Source organism: Eurosta solidaginis, chromosome 3 (assembly GCF_040869045.1).
Source record: "Eurosta solidaginis isolate ZX-2024a chromosome 3, ASM4086904v1, whole genome shotgun sequence".
In the NCBI taxonomy this organism is placed as follows: Eukaryota; Metazoa; Arthropoda; class Insecta; order Diptera; family Tephritidae; genus Eurosta; species Eurosta solidaginis.
This window is the reverse complement of record NC_090321.1, coordinates 6,774,740-6,790,751: the sequence shown is the minus strand read 5'-3', so window position 1 is coordinate 6,790,751 and position 16,012 is coordinate 6,774,740. Positions and strand designations below refer to the sequence as shown.

Below are 16,012 nucleotides of genomic sequence, written 5' to 3'. Positions count from 1 at the left end.
TTGTAATAACTCTTCGAGGGCTTAGAGATACAAGGCCAAGGATTCAATAGAAACTTAAGCTAAAGTGACGTCTATTAGAACTTAGCTGCATTTTTTTTTTTGGTTAGCTTCAACCATTTACTCCTTATAAAGTGTTGGTGAAAACCTGTTGAAAATATCTAACTTAAAAAAGATACCCAATAAGCCCTCAATGTGACTTATTGGATATCACTTGTTTTTGTCTTGTAAAAAACTCTCTTCTTATAGACTCAGATTTAAATAAATCATAGCTAGCTGTACTTTGGGTTATCTTCTATTGTCCTATAATATTTTACTCAGGGGAGCCAGTTAAAAGTTAAATCTGAGGCAGTGCCCATCTGTGTAGAGTGGACGGTTTTCAACCATTTTTGAGATAACGGCGAGAAAGGCAATGACATTCGTTACTGTTCTTCTTACTATATTATTTGTGGGTTGAGTGTATGTCACATCATCGAGATACAGGAAAAATACTGTGCTTACTCTCGGCGCGATAGTGGCCAATGATATGACTCGGTTCTCTCTCTTGCTTTGGTTCATAGTTCGCAAGTGAATTTGGTAATGTGATGTAGATGCGTATATCGTAGCCAGAGAGAGGTTTTTGTTTTGTAGCTCTTTGTTAATTTCACGTACTCTTCTCACGAACAATACTTTACAAGAAGCCAGTGTTTCCAAGCTCAACTGCAAATGAAATTGATAAATATCCCAATACAATTTCACAGATTCCTACAACAAATTTCGCAAACTATAACCAATTATTCTATAAGCTTAAAAGTTTCACAATAAATATATGAAAAGTACCAAACAAATTGCCTTAATTGTCAAAAACTATTTTATTTCAAACATTTCAGCTGTCACTTGACTATGCCGCTGTCTTTTTGACTAATAACCCTATTAACGTTTTTCAATTCACACAAATAAATAATGCATACATTGTGGACACGCCCACAGACATGTGCGACAGGCGACATATCTGTATGTATGTGTGTCGAATATTAATGCCAAACAAGTTGCAAGATTGCATATTTGCATTACTTTTATTGAATTTTATTTAAGATTTTTGTGACGGTGCAGCTGTTGAAGGAATGGCTAAAGAGTACTGTCTAGGCAAAAAGGAAGTTGTCAATAGGAGAAAAAATAATAAATAACAACAACAAAACATGTAAGCAATTGAAAATTTGAGTGCATAGAAATGTTGTTGTTGTTTGTTTTATTGCCGCGGCACTTACATATTTCCTGTAACTACAAGAAAACAAACGCTTTCATTTTATTGTTGTTTTTGTTGTACAAGTGGCTATAGATTGCTTTGAACACAATCAAAGAGCATCCGCCACTTAGTCAATTTGTTGTAGTAGTTCAATATGTACCCATTTACTCTATACACCTCATCGAAATCACAAAATATGCCTGCAGGCATAAACATGGGCGTATATGTGAGAGGAGAGCGAAGTGGTGGTTTTGACCAAGTAAGACGATCTTGATTTGAGAAATCTTTAATTAATGTGAGATGATTACCTCATTGAAAATGGCCTCAGCGAGCTTATCCACTTCAACTATGCTGTTGATTCACAATAAGTACGCAGTGAGATGCTTTATATATATGCGGAAACTGCACAACTATGTACCGGTAGCACAAGATTTCTAGCTGTTGTGGGAGCTTTTTTTGAAATGAGCTCCCAACTCCAGCTAAGTAAGAAGCAAACCTAACCAATAGAAAGTCCTGTAGTCTCTGCGACAGCACCCGCAGGGGTGGGAAGGGGATATATCCGACAAAAAAGATGTTTCGAACAGTAGGTTTAAGGGTATAAAGAATCTCTTGTATAAGACCGTACCCACAGGGGTGTTAAGGGAACCAGTCTGACACTATCCTTTCTGGATAATAAGGTGCAATTACTGGCGTATGCTGATGACATTAATAACATCGGCCTAAACACCTTCCCCATAGGTTAGGTTGAACTGGCCGGTCCATGAGGACCTCACATAGACTGATTAAGTCCGTAGTATTACCAGAAGTTTGTTTTAACGACCAAACTGAAAAACCCTATCAAAAAACAGGACCTATGTTATAAAATAACTGCGTCCTCTTGGCAAATACCATAAGTTCTGCTTACTCCAAACTGGAAAAATAAGCGGAAAAGATGGGTTTTATGGCGAATGAGGACAAAACGAAATACTTCGGTCAGCGCATATGCACCTTGGCAACCACGCTACTGTTGGAAGTCATAATTTCGAAATAGTAAAAGACTTCGTTTATTTGAGAACCAGCATTAGCACAAGCAGCTCTGAAATCCAACGAAAAATCGTTCTTGCCAATAAATGCCACTTTGGACTAGGTAAGCAATTAAAAAGTAAAGTTCTCTTCCGGCAAAGGAGAATCATGGTCTACAAGTCACTTACCGTAAGCGTCCTGCTGTATGCTGCATCAGCATGAAACATGACAATATCAGATGAAGCGGCTCTAGAAGAGTTCGGGAGAAAAGTTCTTCGAAAGATTTACGTACCTGTACGCGTTGGCGATGGCGAGTAGTTATCAAAGAAGATTTAGTAATGATCTGTACGAGTTTTACGCAGACATCAACATAATCCAGCGAACCAAAACACTGCGGCTACGCTGGCTAGGCCATGCTATGGGGATGACAGATGCCGCTCCGGCTTAGAAAATGTTTTTGTTGGAAACCGTCTATGGAAGCACTCCAGGACGTCAGTTGACAGAGCCAAGAAGCGACTGGCGCGCTTTGTCGGTGGGACATAACCATTTAAGCGCCAATTAAGTGAGTAATTTGTGTCTTCATTGGACAAGCTCAAACAAAAGGTATCAGTCCGACCCATATAAAGGGATTAAAACTGGCTATAGCTGCATATTCTCAGATTATGAAAGTGCGAAAGGGGGAGTTTATCTTAAACACTTAAAATTTAGTTTTTCTCTTTTTACTCCAACATCAGGACCACAAATGTCTAAACAGCGTAAATCCTTTCTTGAAAGAAACTTCCGTCACATGTCTCTTTGAAGGTTGACTACGCCTCTGGCTATAAATTTATACTTGCGTGTCAATATGTACAATTTTCAAACTCGATCACAACGTATCACCACCTCTGCATACTGTCCCCTTCAGCTATGTATAGATACTTCACCTTCCATATACTACACACAAACAAACTCACATCGTTGGAATTTATTATTCAGGCGACAATGTGACACTGACAGCGACACAGCGGGCACGAGATGCTGATAACTCACGTTGCTGCAACCAACAACTGTACACATCTCGTCTACCACAACTTATCTAAGTGCTTTGAAGCAGGTGGCAAGTTCGGTTGTTTTTCGCATTACTTCCTTTGCATTCTCCTTCTTCTTCCTGCTGCTATGTGCCAAACTTTTTGACTTTAACGTTGGCTTTTTGGTATTTTGTTTGCTTGCCAAGTTTAATGAATGGTTATTGGAAACGCCAATTTGTTGTTTTTGTATTGCTTGTTTTCTTGCTGTCTGTTGGTTTTTTTTTTCGTATTTAGCATTTTCCATTGACAGCAATTCGACATGGTGCTTTGAAATATGCGAAAATTAATGAGCGCCATTATTGTCGCGTTTATTTAAATTCACACCTTTTGTGGTTGCTAAATAGCTCTGCATGGTTGGTGTAGGATGTGAACATAGGACATAGGAAATATTTTGAGGTTTTATCTAAATAGTCGAAAAAATAAAAAGAAAAACTTGTGTAAATAAAAAAAATCTACATTAAATCCTACTGCGAGGTTGCACGTTCCAAGTCCGATAAGGCATTCTGTATCATGAGAACGCTGTTATGCACCGGCATGACGACAGCCCTGCATTGAAGAGAGTTGTCCAATCGACCAAAAAATAATACCATAGAACAATCTAGTATACTAAGCAAATACAATTGCGAAAAGAATCTTTATGACAAACATTCCCACTAGGGTCGATTGAGCGAAGTCGGAAAGGTGACGGCAGAATTTCCTTATGCACGGACGGTTCTAAGCTAAACGACAGATTCGGAGGTGGAGTCTATTCAAAGAATCTAGATCTCTAACTCTCACAGAAGTATCTTACTAGTTCAATTCTGAACTTACACTAAACCTCGCCGATCTCTACAAGAAAAAGCCCAACAGAACCGTGTACACCTCACATGATTCACTGGATACAGCGACCTCGAGGGACACTGCATTTTAGACTAACTTATCAGGCAGGTTACGAATAGGCAGATTCTTTCTGACCATGAACGCTTAGGTGTACCCCTTGCCACATGCAAGCCAAGCCAATGCTAAAGCAGCACATCCACCCTCAAGCCGACGAAAGATAGCTACAAGCACCTGCGTTGAAGGTACCTTGGACAAAATGAGATCCTAAAAGATGCCGTCACGTTTATACCCTAAGTATGGATACAATTTCCACACTTCTAGGCGAACTAACTGGACACTGCCTTATAGGTGGGCATCCATAATGATTAGGAGCATCTTACCGCCATTGCTGTAGAACTTGTAAAGAAGATGAAGGCGAGTAAACGATGATTCACCTCACCTTTAACTGTCTGTCTCTAAGAGACGCAAGGCACCGCTTTCTGGGTTTTCCCTTTCTGCATAATCTGCGAAAGATCGTAGTGTATGACATCAAGGATTTGGTAGCCTTTATCAGATTATTAAAATGCTTAGAAGAAGAAAGGAATGATATCTTTTCGTGGTATCACATCGGTCCTAATGTCGCTTGCCTAGGCATGCCCTCGAGCAGACACTTAAAGCACTGAATTCAATATTGAAGTAGGTCTGTTTGTATTGTAAAACATAAAACAATTTTAGTGCAAACATGTGTTCCACACTGAAAGAAATGGTGCTAGTAAAATCAACAAATCAGTTCTGTTGTTCTTGATTTAACGGAGATTTGATGAAATTGATCGAATTATGGTTAATTCGACCGAGTTCTTTGTCAAGCGAGCAAATTAATTTAATAACTTCAACAGAAGAGAAATTGTCGCTCTTAAGTTAACAAAATTCTGTAAAATTGACAGATTCCTAATCAATCTGATTGATTTTTTTGTTAACACAACTGATCTCACTGGTCATTTCAACCGCGATTAACAGTCAATACAGGAGCAAATTTCAACGAGAATTTTACGCTCACTGCGCTCTCTACTTTGTACTTATGTATGCTGTGTACTATATGTATGCACATATTTACGTATGTATATGGAGGCCGCCGTGGTGTGATGGTAGCGTGCTCCGCCTACCACACCGAAGACCCTTGGTTCACACCCCGGGCAAAGCAACATAAAAATTTTAGAAATAAGATTTTTCAATTAGAAGAAAAGAAAGAGTGGGTCGCCCCTCGGCACTGTTCGGCCAGCACTCCGAAAAGATCTCAGTGAAAACTCATTTGCCTTACAAATGCCGCAACATAGGTACTTTCATACAAAGCTGTCGCAACAACTTTTTTTGTTCATTTGACTACTAAGACGGTCAATTACGAATCAACGAATTGTGCGCAGTTGATTCAACATCTTGTTGCGGTGGATAAAAATTGACAGAAATTTCGGTTGAATAGACCCATTTTCGGTTGATTTTACCAGCCTTTTTCTTTCAGTGCATACAAAAACCAATTTGTATTTAACTAGCGAGGCTTGCTCATATTGCTTTAAACAATTATTTTTTTCTCTAATATCAATAACAAAAAAAAACTTTACAAACAAATTTTTTAAGTAATAAATAAAATTAATTATCTTCAAAGTAAATAAAAACACGTTAACCACTAAACAATTAATAATTGACAATATGCTTAAAATTATGTACATGTAAGCCATGTTTGTGCTGGTATTTGTGTATACATATTTGATCTACCATAATTTGTTAAGAATCGAAATGCCAATTGGCCAAATAAATTTATGTATATGCTCACTTTTAATTATTAGTCAATATTTGATGAGTTAATTAAATGAAACATAACAAGGCGTGTCGTTGCAAATTATTTGGTTGTATGTGTGTACTTGTTAGTATGTACATATGTATATGATGTATGCAAAATCATACAATTTCAAAGACAAAGTACACAAAAGTAATTTATTTATTTTGCATGCATCAAATGCGATCAGAGATCGTAACGATTCATTGTTATTCTTAATTCAAATTTGCTTTTAATTGGTACTCGAAAAAATTAAAATATCCAAAAAGCGGCCAAATATGAACGAACTAGCTCCTTTCATTCGATACTAGATATAGCTTCTGTGCCCAAAAATTGAAAAATAAATATTAAAATATATTTAGAAGAATATTAGCAGTCTCGACACGATTTTCATAGAAAAATTTACACCTCTAAAGTGTTATCTCTAATTTGAAGCACAAAATAAAAGAGAAACGTGAAAGTTTGTCAGAAAATAATTTAGTTCCCAGGTATGGAACATATGTATGTATTCGCGTGGATTACCTTTTGACGATTTACGCCCCGATTCTGAGCGTTACCGGTAAAATAGTTTCCAGAACAATATGTAACCGAATTTCGTTACCAGTTCTTTTATCCGCGATTCTGGCCCAAGTGGTAACGCTGTCATCACCGAAAAACTGACCAGAGTCTGTGGAGAAATTTGTAAGGTAGTTTTCTTCGCTTTCACGGTTGCCACTTTGGTCCATTTGGATCAAAAATGGTCCCTTCCAAACCCATTTGGTCCGCTGGTCCCGTTTCTTCAATTTTGGTTCTTTTTAGGCAGTAGCCACGATTGGTACTTTTCTTTCTTTTTCACTCAGGTAAAAATGCGCAATATTACCCAACCACACTTTCGTTAGCCCCCATATAAGCTTGAATTTACTTCAATGTAACTCACACCATAAAAAATTGCTCAGTCAATAAAATGTACCAGAACAAAAACTTTTCACCTAGGATATAATTTATGCCAGGCATTAAAAAGAAAAGTGTTGGCAAACACATTGTCGTTAATTTTTGATGAAATAACCGACTAATCAAAAAAACTCTTGTTTTATAATAATATTAATAACGGCTAGATATTTCGATCGGTTATCAAACACTATGTAAAATATATGAAAATAAAAATTGCTTCTCGCCTAGCACAGCTTATAGCGAGCACTCTTCCGTGAGCCTAACACTTTCAAAACTTATACAAAGAAATTCTATGTATTACTTCTCGTTTGGCACGTTGATATTTAAATCTTTTTCACCCAGCTCAATGAGTTCAAGGAATTCCAGGACTGTTGTGGTGTTAAGCCACGCAAGGTAATTGAAAACTAAGTATCTTGCCACAGAAATATTTTAACTCGAAGACAGAAAGAAGCAAATGCAAAGAAGACTTAATTTCGGAAGAAATCTAGGCTCTGATATGAAGTTTAAACGTTAAAGGAAAAAGTAAGCATCTATAAAAATAGCACTAACAGAATTGCCTAGTTTCATTTATGATTTACTGAGTTTTCCACATACATAGTTCGGCAACACCAGAACGTTTCTTACTAAAACCTAACTGCACTATACATTTTATTTCATTGTATTCAACAACATAATGCCAGAACCAAGAGCTTTGTGACCAAAACTCGGTTCACAACGTTTAGTTGGTGGAAGACATAGACTTATGAAAATATAGTACCATTTTTGGTTGCATCCACATATATTTGTTTGTTCAGCTTTAATTAAAGGAAAGTCTTCACTATGTTTAGTAAAATTTTATATGGAAAAATCCTAAAATTTTGTATTTTATATTAATAAAATAAAATCGTGGGTTCGAATCGAGCTCAAGGCCTAACAATAATTATTTTATCATTATTATTGTTATGATAAAATTTTTCTTAATTGAAAAAATTATTAAATTAGAATAGAAGAAAGAAAAAATTTAGACAACTGCCAAAGCTCGTTGTATAGATCCATTTTGGGAACTGCTAAATTCCTTCATCGGCAACGTTTAGGCGCCGGTGCGATAACCATTCAGCCATCACACGCATCAAACAAGTCCAATTTTCACATTCATTCTGCAACAGATGTCGCAGTGTTGTGAATATCAATTCGCAAGAACCAGAATAGAAGTAGGATTAATGAAGGCAAAAAAAAACCGCTGTGATGGCTGAATGGTTATCGCAGCGGCGCCTAAACGTTGCCGATGAAGGAATTTAGCAGTTCCCGAAATGGATCTATACAACGAGCTTTGGCAGTTGTCTAAATTTTTTCTTTCTTCTATTCTAATTTAATAATTTTTTCAATTAAGAAAAAATTTATCCTAACAATAATAATGATAAAATAATTATTGATAGGCCTTGAGACCGATTCGAACCCGCGATCTTACAAATCAGTAGGCCGATATAACAACAAAAATTGTTAATAAAATAAAACAAAAATTTGGTGCTTTTTTCGATGAATTTTGGTCGCAAATGAAAACATGGTGTGGCAACCGTGTTCGCTTTACCGAAAATGTCTCACTTGTAGAAACGAGGTTAACGAATAAACGGGACGATGTGTATATGCATATTATGCATGATAAGTTTCTGCATAGGTATATTGTAATTTATTCTGTGAAAGTACATAATGTAAACAAATATGTATAGCAAGAGGCAACACTTTTTTACTATTACCTTTACTTATTTGCGCTTACAATTCTTTATTTTTCACTTTTGCCTTTTTCTAAACAACAGCTGTTGTGTGGTTATTTCGATGTAACCACATACTTTTGTGGGTAAAAAATTATCCGGCTACTTTCGCGGGCAGAATACTAAAAGGGTGTAAAAGTTGCTACATGATTTCGTTACCGCGGTGAAGAATGTTGTTACCACACTAGAATCGGGGCGTTATTGTAAATTAAGGCAGGTGTTAACGTGGTCTAAGTAGTAGAGACAACAAATAGCTACGAACACATGAACACAGCAGCTAAGAGCGTAGACGATAAAACACACACATTATGCACACATTAACATAGACGGCAACAGCGAATATGAGATGCACCAGATGAGAGGAGTAGGCAACTAATCGAGAATGCTATTCACGAAAAGCGATTCAAAGGCTTACGCAATTCACAGCTTTCGCAACACAATTGTCAACCTCGCCTACCCGTGGCGAATCCTGTTTCTTTAACAGCAGGCGACCCCAAGTTCATTATGGATCTTGAGGGGGGGGGGGGGGGTGGCCTAGAAGGTTTCATGGGGTTGTTGTTGCAGCAATGCTTCGCCCCATCCAATAGGTGTGACCATCACAAATCGTCATCATGTGGTCATGCCAAATCGTTCCCGAGATGGCCGGGCTAGTACTTTAATGGTGCTTGTTACTGGAACATACCGGATCTGCATCCGACAAAGGACCATCAACATTCATAACACTCCACAAGGCCTTATCGCTACAACAACAACTACAACATGATGTACCGCAGATATGGAATGTTTTTATTATAACAGTTGGTAAGAGCCCAACTGATTTTTCGGCTTAAGTTGTTGTGTAATAGTTGGCTGATTATTTTTCGGTCATTGCCATACAAAATTAGTTAGGTTTTTTCAAAGATATGAATCAGTACACGTTAGCTTATTGGTAACCAACTTGTAGTTAGCTGGTAGTTAGATTCTTTTAGTCCTGGTATGCTAATGGAACTTTAAAGATTATAACTGAACAAAACTCGTAAAGTCCTACATGTGAGAAAGTCTGAACTTACATCGGATTTTATTGAAAACAAATTTTACGAGTTGACTATTTTAGGTCCCTGTTTATGATTTTTACTAATATATGCATACACAGGTTTCTTTTTTCTTAACGCAAGCTCTAAATTATATATATTGGCTTTAAAATCATTTTTAAATACATTTCCATTTATTTAAGAATTAAAGTTGGATTCGGAAACTCGTGGAGTTTTTTTATTATTGGCGTATAGAAAAATGGGGAAAATATAATAATTGGTTGCAGATTAAAATTACTGAGCTTTCATGTAATTTTTCACACAACTACATTTTTAACAACTTTTTATTATTTTTTTATATATAAATTAAAAACATGTGATTCGCAGCAGCTAACAGGAAAATCGCAGTGGTAATTTTTATCAAATTTCATCAAACTAAATTCTTCCTTTTTGATAACTTTTGATAATTTAAGAAAGAATTTTCATAAATTTCGTAATTGAAACTATGCAAACCAATCACAAAAACGTATTCGGAAAAATTCAAAAAAAAAAAAAAAAAAAAAAAAATACGAAAGTTTCAAACTCTTCAATTTTAATGTTTTTTTTTTCATAAGAAGAGCGGAAAAATTTATTTTTATATGGAAAAAAAGCTGAAGAACCCTTCTGAAAAAAATGGGAAGATTTCCTCCATACAAAATGTGAAAATTCTTTTTTATGTAAAATAAGCTCGGAACATCAAAAAACAATCCGAATTTTGAGAGACCTATAACTTGTTTTTTGTTAGACTGAAATTAATTGGGCTACGAAACCGCATACACAAAAAAATTTTGAGAATTCTAAATAAAAATTTCGAAACTTTCGTAATTCTTCTCGAACTTTTGATTATTTCGAAAACGTTTTTGAGTTTGGGTTGCATTGCTTTTTTAAAATATCGAAAAGAAAAAAAAGAAGAATTTAAATGAAGACATTTAAAAAAATTTGCCACTGCTATTTTCGCTGCTGTATACTTTGAAAAACGGGGTTGTTTTGACAAATTCTTATCGGAACCAGGGTTGAAACCTGTAAAGATTTCTAACCTAAATTTCTGAAATGCAAATGTCATTTTAAATAAAAAAAAAATCTGAATTTTAAAGAAATAATCGACAGTGCTTTGTTTTGTTTAAAACAAATAACAAAATTCCTACATTTATTTTATTTATTGGAGGTAATAAATTTCGGACACTCTTTCATGTGGCAATAGTTCAAAATTTGAAAATTCTCCATAGAACATTAATTCTTACTTAGATTCACATTATACAATTTTTTATCTCTTTTAAAAAATGTAAAACCACACATTTCATTGGTGTGACTAATTTTATGTTTAACACTGCGCCGTTCCTAATGCAGATAAATGTGGCAACAACTGCATGTAAAGTTTTATTTATTATCACGTCATTTTGGTACATCAAACCCATAAAGTCAGAGTGTTTTGAAACTGCGATGCACATAAATTTATAAATTATCTATTTCTTTCTCATGGCTACTCAATTTCATGAATGCACAATTCACGCTTAATACTGATTGACTAATCTTATAGAAAACAAAAACAACTATTTAAAGTAAAAACAAAGCTGGGATCTCAAATCTTAAGCATTTTGTGTGTTTAGTTAAAATCCCGTCAAAATATTGATAAAAAATGTATTATCTACATTATATTATCATACTTTTATACTTTTCACTTACGTTCTCATACTTTCTCTCGTTCTTAATCCTAGTGTTGTGTTCAGTCGAAATTTTACCCACTTAAATTTGTGGGATCAAAATAGGAGCACCTTCTTGTAATAGCCAGGTATGAGAACTGATGCTAGTTATGAACTTTATCTTGAAAAATATGTATGGAAATGCTAGTAGAAAGTTGGTTAGATATCATGATAACAGCCTATTGCTATCGAAACTTGGACTAGCAAACGCTTATGGTTAACTCAACCGAGTTATTTGTCAAAAGAACAAATTTGTTTGGCAATAGAAGAGAAACTTTTGGTCTCAAGCTCATAAATCAGTCAGCTACTATAATAGCTATTCGCGCTCACTTCACCAAAACAACCAAATATACGTGCATATGTGTTGTCTCTTTGATCGTTAATCAACGACTACGCCACCACTACAAGGACTAAAGGCCGGATTCACCTTCATTTCATATAAAAATCATAATTTTGAAAAGTTTTGACACCCTAATGAACATCTTAGGTAAAACTATTTTATGGTTTCAAGTAAGGGTTAAATAATTTTTTTTTAATTTCATCGCTGTTGCTATTGGTTTTTTGACTAAAGTGGTGAGCATTAATGATAAAAAATATTCGTGGTTCAGAGCTCAATAAACTCTTGATAAGCGACGTTATGGATGACTTAGAATGTGTGGCAAGTACATATGTTTGTGGCGCCTTTCTTAAGTGACTTTTAAAATCATAAAGTTTTATGTAAATTATGCATTTTTGATAAGCAATAGTTTAATTTCAATTAAGGTGAATAAACTGTCTCACAGATAGGTAGGATGTGTGAATGTTAGAATTGAAGCCGACGCGTCGCCTCTTATTTGTGAGGCTATTATATGTTTGTGGAGGAAATTTTAAGAGTAAAGGAGATAGATTAAGTGTGGACTTAATACATGTTTAAATTAAGGTGGCAAATGTTTTCGTATTATATAAATTACAAAGTGAACCCACGTTAATGACGCCTTTTCTGTTTTCTTTAATTTCAGGTATGTATCAAATCAGAAAATATGCTAGAACACAACATAACTTCCATATAAGTAGTTTTACAACTTACGGTAAGTACGAAAATCAGTAGTGATCGAAATTATATAATATTAACATATAGTATATGTTATTAACATATATTAAGAATAAGCTTATTTGAAGCTGTATTTAATCCACTTTCCAATCAGATAGCACTTAAATTGAAATAAGTGCTAAGATTCCAGCAGCGGGCTCTTTAGTAGGCAACTACTTTAGGCTTTTATTCAACAATAAAGTTAAAAAAAATTTTTTTACAAAAACAAGTCAAACTTGAGAACAGTACTTAATAAAACACCAAGAGAATGAATTTCGTTACGACTAGATAAGCTTTGAATAAAAAAGTAGCGACACTCTCTTATAGGTTTTGCCACCAAGTCGTTTTTTAATTGAATGATTTTCTAAAATCTCATTCATCTTGGCTGGCAGAAGTTCAAACAGTCCAGACTATCACAGCTAAAATTTAACCAACTACATACCAACCAAAACTGTTTCAACAAAAATGTTAATATTTTTTTGTAAATTGCTTGTCATAAAAATAATGAACTCTTCTAACCTAAATTACACCAATTAGCTAATTACATCATCCAAACGGTCATTACGCTAATAATTATTATATCAATGACCATTTATTCACAAAATAGCTCCATGCCTAAAAGATACTACAATTTACAAAAATTCTTTAAAATTAATAGTAAAAAAGCTACTGAAATTTGATTGTGTATATATATTGAATATATAAAAACAAACGATAAAGCTATAATTGGATTGTGTCGAAATGTGAACTGCATATGTGATAATAATTACTAAGCGGAAACAAAAACAATAATAGCAAACAAAAAATTAATTACATTAAAATATTATACATACTTTTAGGCGCAGCTGTTGAACGACACATACATTTAGGCACTTAAATGTTGATAACTTATTTTTAGTAAACGCCAATGATGGTGAAAGTGTTAATTAACGAGAATTTCTATTTTACAAAAACAACGTAAAGCAACATGTTGTTGGTTAAAATGGATATTCACGATACTAATTAGAAATCAAATATAAAATGAAATAACTCAAAGGACTAATGTCAGCAAATCAAATCAAATTGCATGTTAAATGACAATTGATTGCAAGTGATTGTCATTTGGGAACGCACACAAAAATTACATCAAATATTTATGTAAGATTGGCATTAAAATAATGTTATAGTGTAACGATCAAGTGATGATAATTGATTTTACGTGTCAGAAATTGAGATACAAATGATATCGGGATAGTAAGATAGAGTGAGATTGGGTACAGAAACGTAGGGAATTTAATGATAAATTGGCAGAAGAAGCAGGTGTAACGATGTCAATCTCAAGGAGACATGCAATTGTATATATGTGAAACTGTCATACTAAATCGTTCACCGAGGCTAATTCTACATTATACTTTCAATAAATGGTTGTATTGGAATCAGTAGTTCAGCACAAATCGTCATAGGTTCAACGTTTTGCTAATGTCAGACCAGTTTATCGACAAAAAAAAAGAAAAAGGTGTATTGGATATCTTCTATAAAATAAAAGTATTCGGATTCCCACAAAGTGTGGGTCGTTCAGATGTATTCATAATCATAATTGAAAAATGTTGATGCAATATATAAGATAGATTTTTGGAAAGAGATTTGTTTTAGAACAAACCAATTTCCCATTGTTAAGAGACAATTAGGATAGTTATCTTCACGGAAAAAATGATTATTTAGTATCTCTTTATCCCTATATCCAACCTCTTTAATTTATTTTCTTCGCTACTTATCTCGTTTAGAATATACCTTATAATCTGCAGCAGTCTATGTTGAACAGAGCATTCGGGGCTCTGTTGTCAAAAATTTGGTGATGCCGAAAAGTCATTCAGTTCATAACTCAATGAAATCAAAGCGGCGTAGATATATTGAAAACAGTTGAGATTTCGAAGTAGTGCTTGCTGTATTGAAAAGTAATTGCGCTATGAAAGCTCACGCAGTTCTTTCAAAAATCAGAGCGATTCTTTCTAAGCTGCATAGCCAAACTACTTATGTATCCGAAATATACCGATTTGTATCCGTACAAGATGTCATTTAGGCTTTAAGAAAACGATAAAAGAGGATGAGACCGGCGGGAACACATGCATATGAGCATCTTATCTATTTCTCTTTAGGAATTCCAATGCCGAATAAAACTGTAATATATAAACTTATCTGACAGCCACCGTGGTGTGATGGTAGCGTGCTCCGCCTACCACACCGTATGCCCTGGGTTCACACCCCGAGCAAAGCAACATCAAAATTTTAGAAATAATGTTTTTCAATTAGAAGAAAATTTTTCTAAGCGGGGTCGCTCCTCGGCAGTGTTTGGCAAGCGCTCCGGGTGTATTTCTGCCATGAAAAGCTCTCGGTGAAAACTCACCTGCCTTGCAGATGCCGCTCGGAGTCGGCATAAAACATGTAGGTCCCGTCCGGGCAATTTGTAGGGAAAATCAAGAGGAGCACGACGCAAATTGGAAGAGAAGCTCGGCCTTAGTTTTCTTCGGAGGTTATCGCGCCTTACATTTTTTTTTTATATAAACTTATCTTAAAAGTTATTTAATTGCATTCCTTAGAACTAATAGTATGTATTCCACGTCTGAATTTAAATTAAATTGAAATAGTTCCCGAGAAAATTGCGATTATATCAAAGGTGAATTGCTGGGGTCCGATTTAACTAGATATAACAAAACCACTTCTCAATTTAAATTTTATTTCAATTAAGAAAGGCAAAGCAGTGTCTACTAGTTTTACCTTTTTAGCACTACTTTGATGAAAATCGTATTGCAGTTCTATTTTGAACTTGGTTGCTGCGCTGTTATACTAGGTTCAAACACACACCAAATTGGCAATTTATACTATTTGGGCAATTTATTACGCAATTTGTCATATAATAAATTGCCAATTTAAAAAAAAATGCGTAATAAATTGTTTCAAAGTACAAATGCAACATTGTAAAGTGTGTTTATTGAGTATATTTAAACGTCACTTACGCATGGCTGAACTACATATATGGTTGTCTCATCTCATCAGCTGATTTTATGTCTTTCATTTCACTGGAGTAGGGATTGCCAAAAGAAGATGGCAAACTCAAAATGAAACCAAAACCTTAAACACATTTTCTTACAACAGACAAAAATTTCAAAGTTTTATGTTTTCATTCCATTTCATTCGCCTAATACCAACACGCACATTTTGACAGTCTGAACAAAGGTATGCTCTTGCTGTAGAGATGAGCCAACCAGCTATCAAATTACTATTGTGTAAGCTAAATCGAGTTGTATGAACAGCACTCAATTCAAATCGAAATTTCCTCAATTTATTTTTCTGTTTGAACATAGTATTAAGCTTCATTTCACATATATCTTACTGTACCAATACTTACCAACTGATAAATAAATAAATATGTTTTGCATAATACACACATCTCCTTGTTTTCGAATTTTGAATTAATTTTAAAAGTTCGAATTCGTTGCTACTGTCGCTGAGCGGATGTGACTCTTTGAAAAATATTCCATATCTGAAATTATAACTTAATTAAGTTTCCACTAGTTTTATTAAATTTTTGCTGTTCATCTAATGATTGCTCTTACAAT

At 34.7% G+C, this 16,012-nt stretch overlaps 1 protein-coding gene across 8 annotated transcripts in view; it reads left to right on the top strand.

Moving 5' to 3' along the window:
- The window catches only part of Fili (Fish-lips), a 603,882-nt gene that overhangs the window by 41,248 nt on the left and 546,622 nt on the right, over nt 1–16,012 (top strand). The window contains exons 1-2 of one of the 8 annotated variants that reach the window (XM_067770552.1): nt 9,842–9,917; nt 12,346–12,414. The exons of the other annotated variants lie outside the window; for them this stretch is intronic. The gene's annotated coding sequence lies outside the window, so the exon portion shown is untranslated. Of the gene's footprint in view, nt 1–9,841; nt 9,918–12,345; nt 12,415–16,012 lie in introns of those variants that run through there. 8 annotated transcript variants of the gene reach the window in all.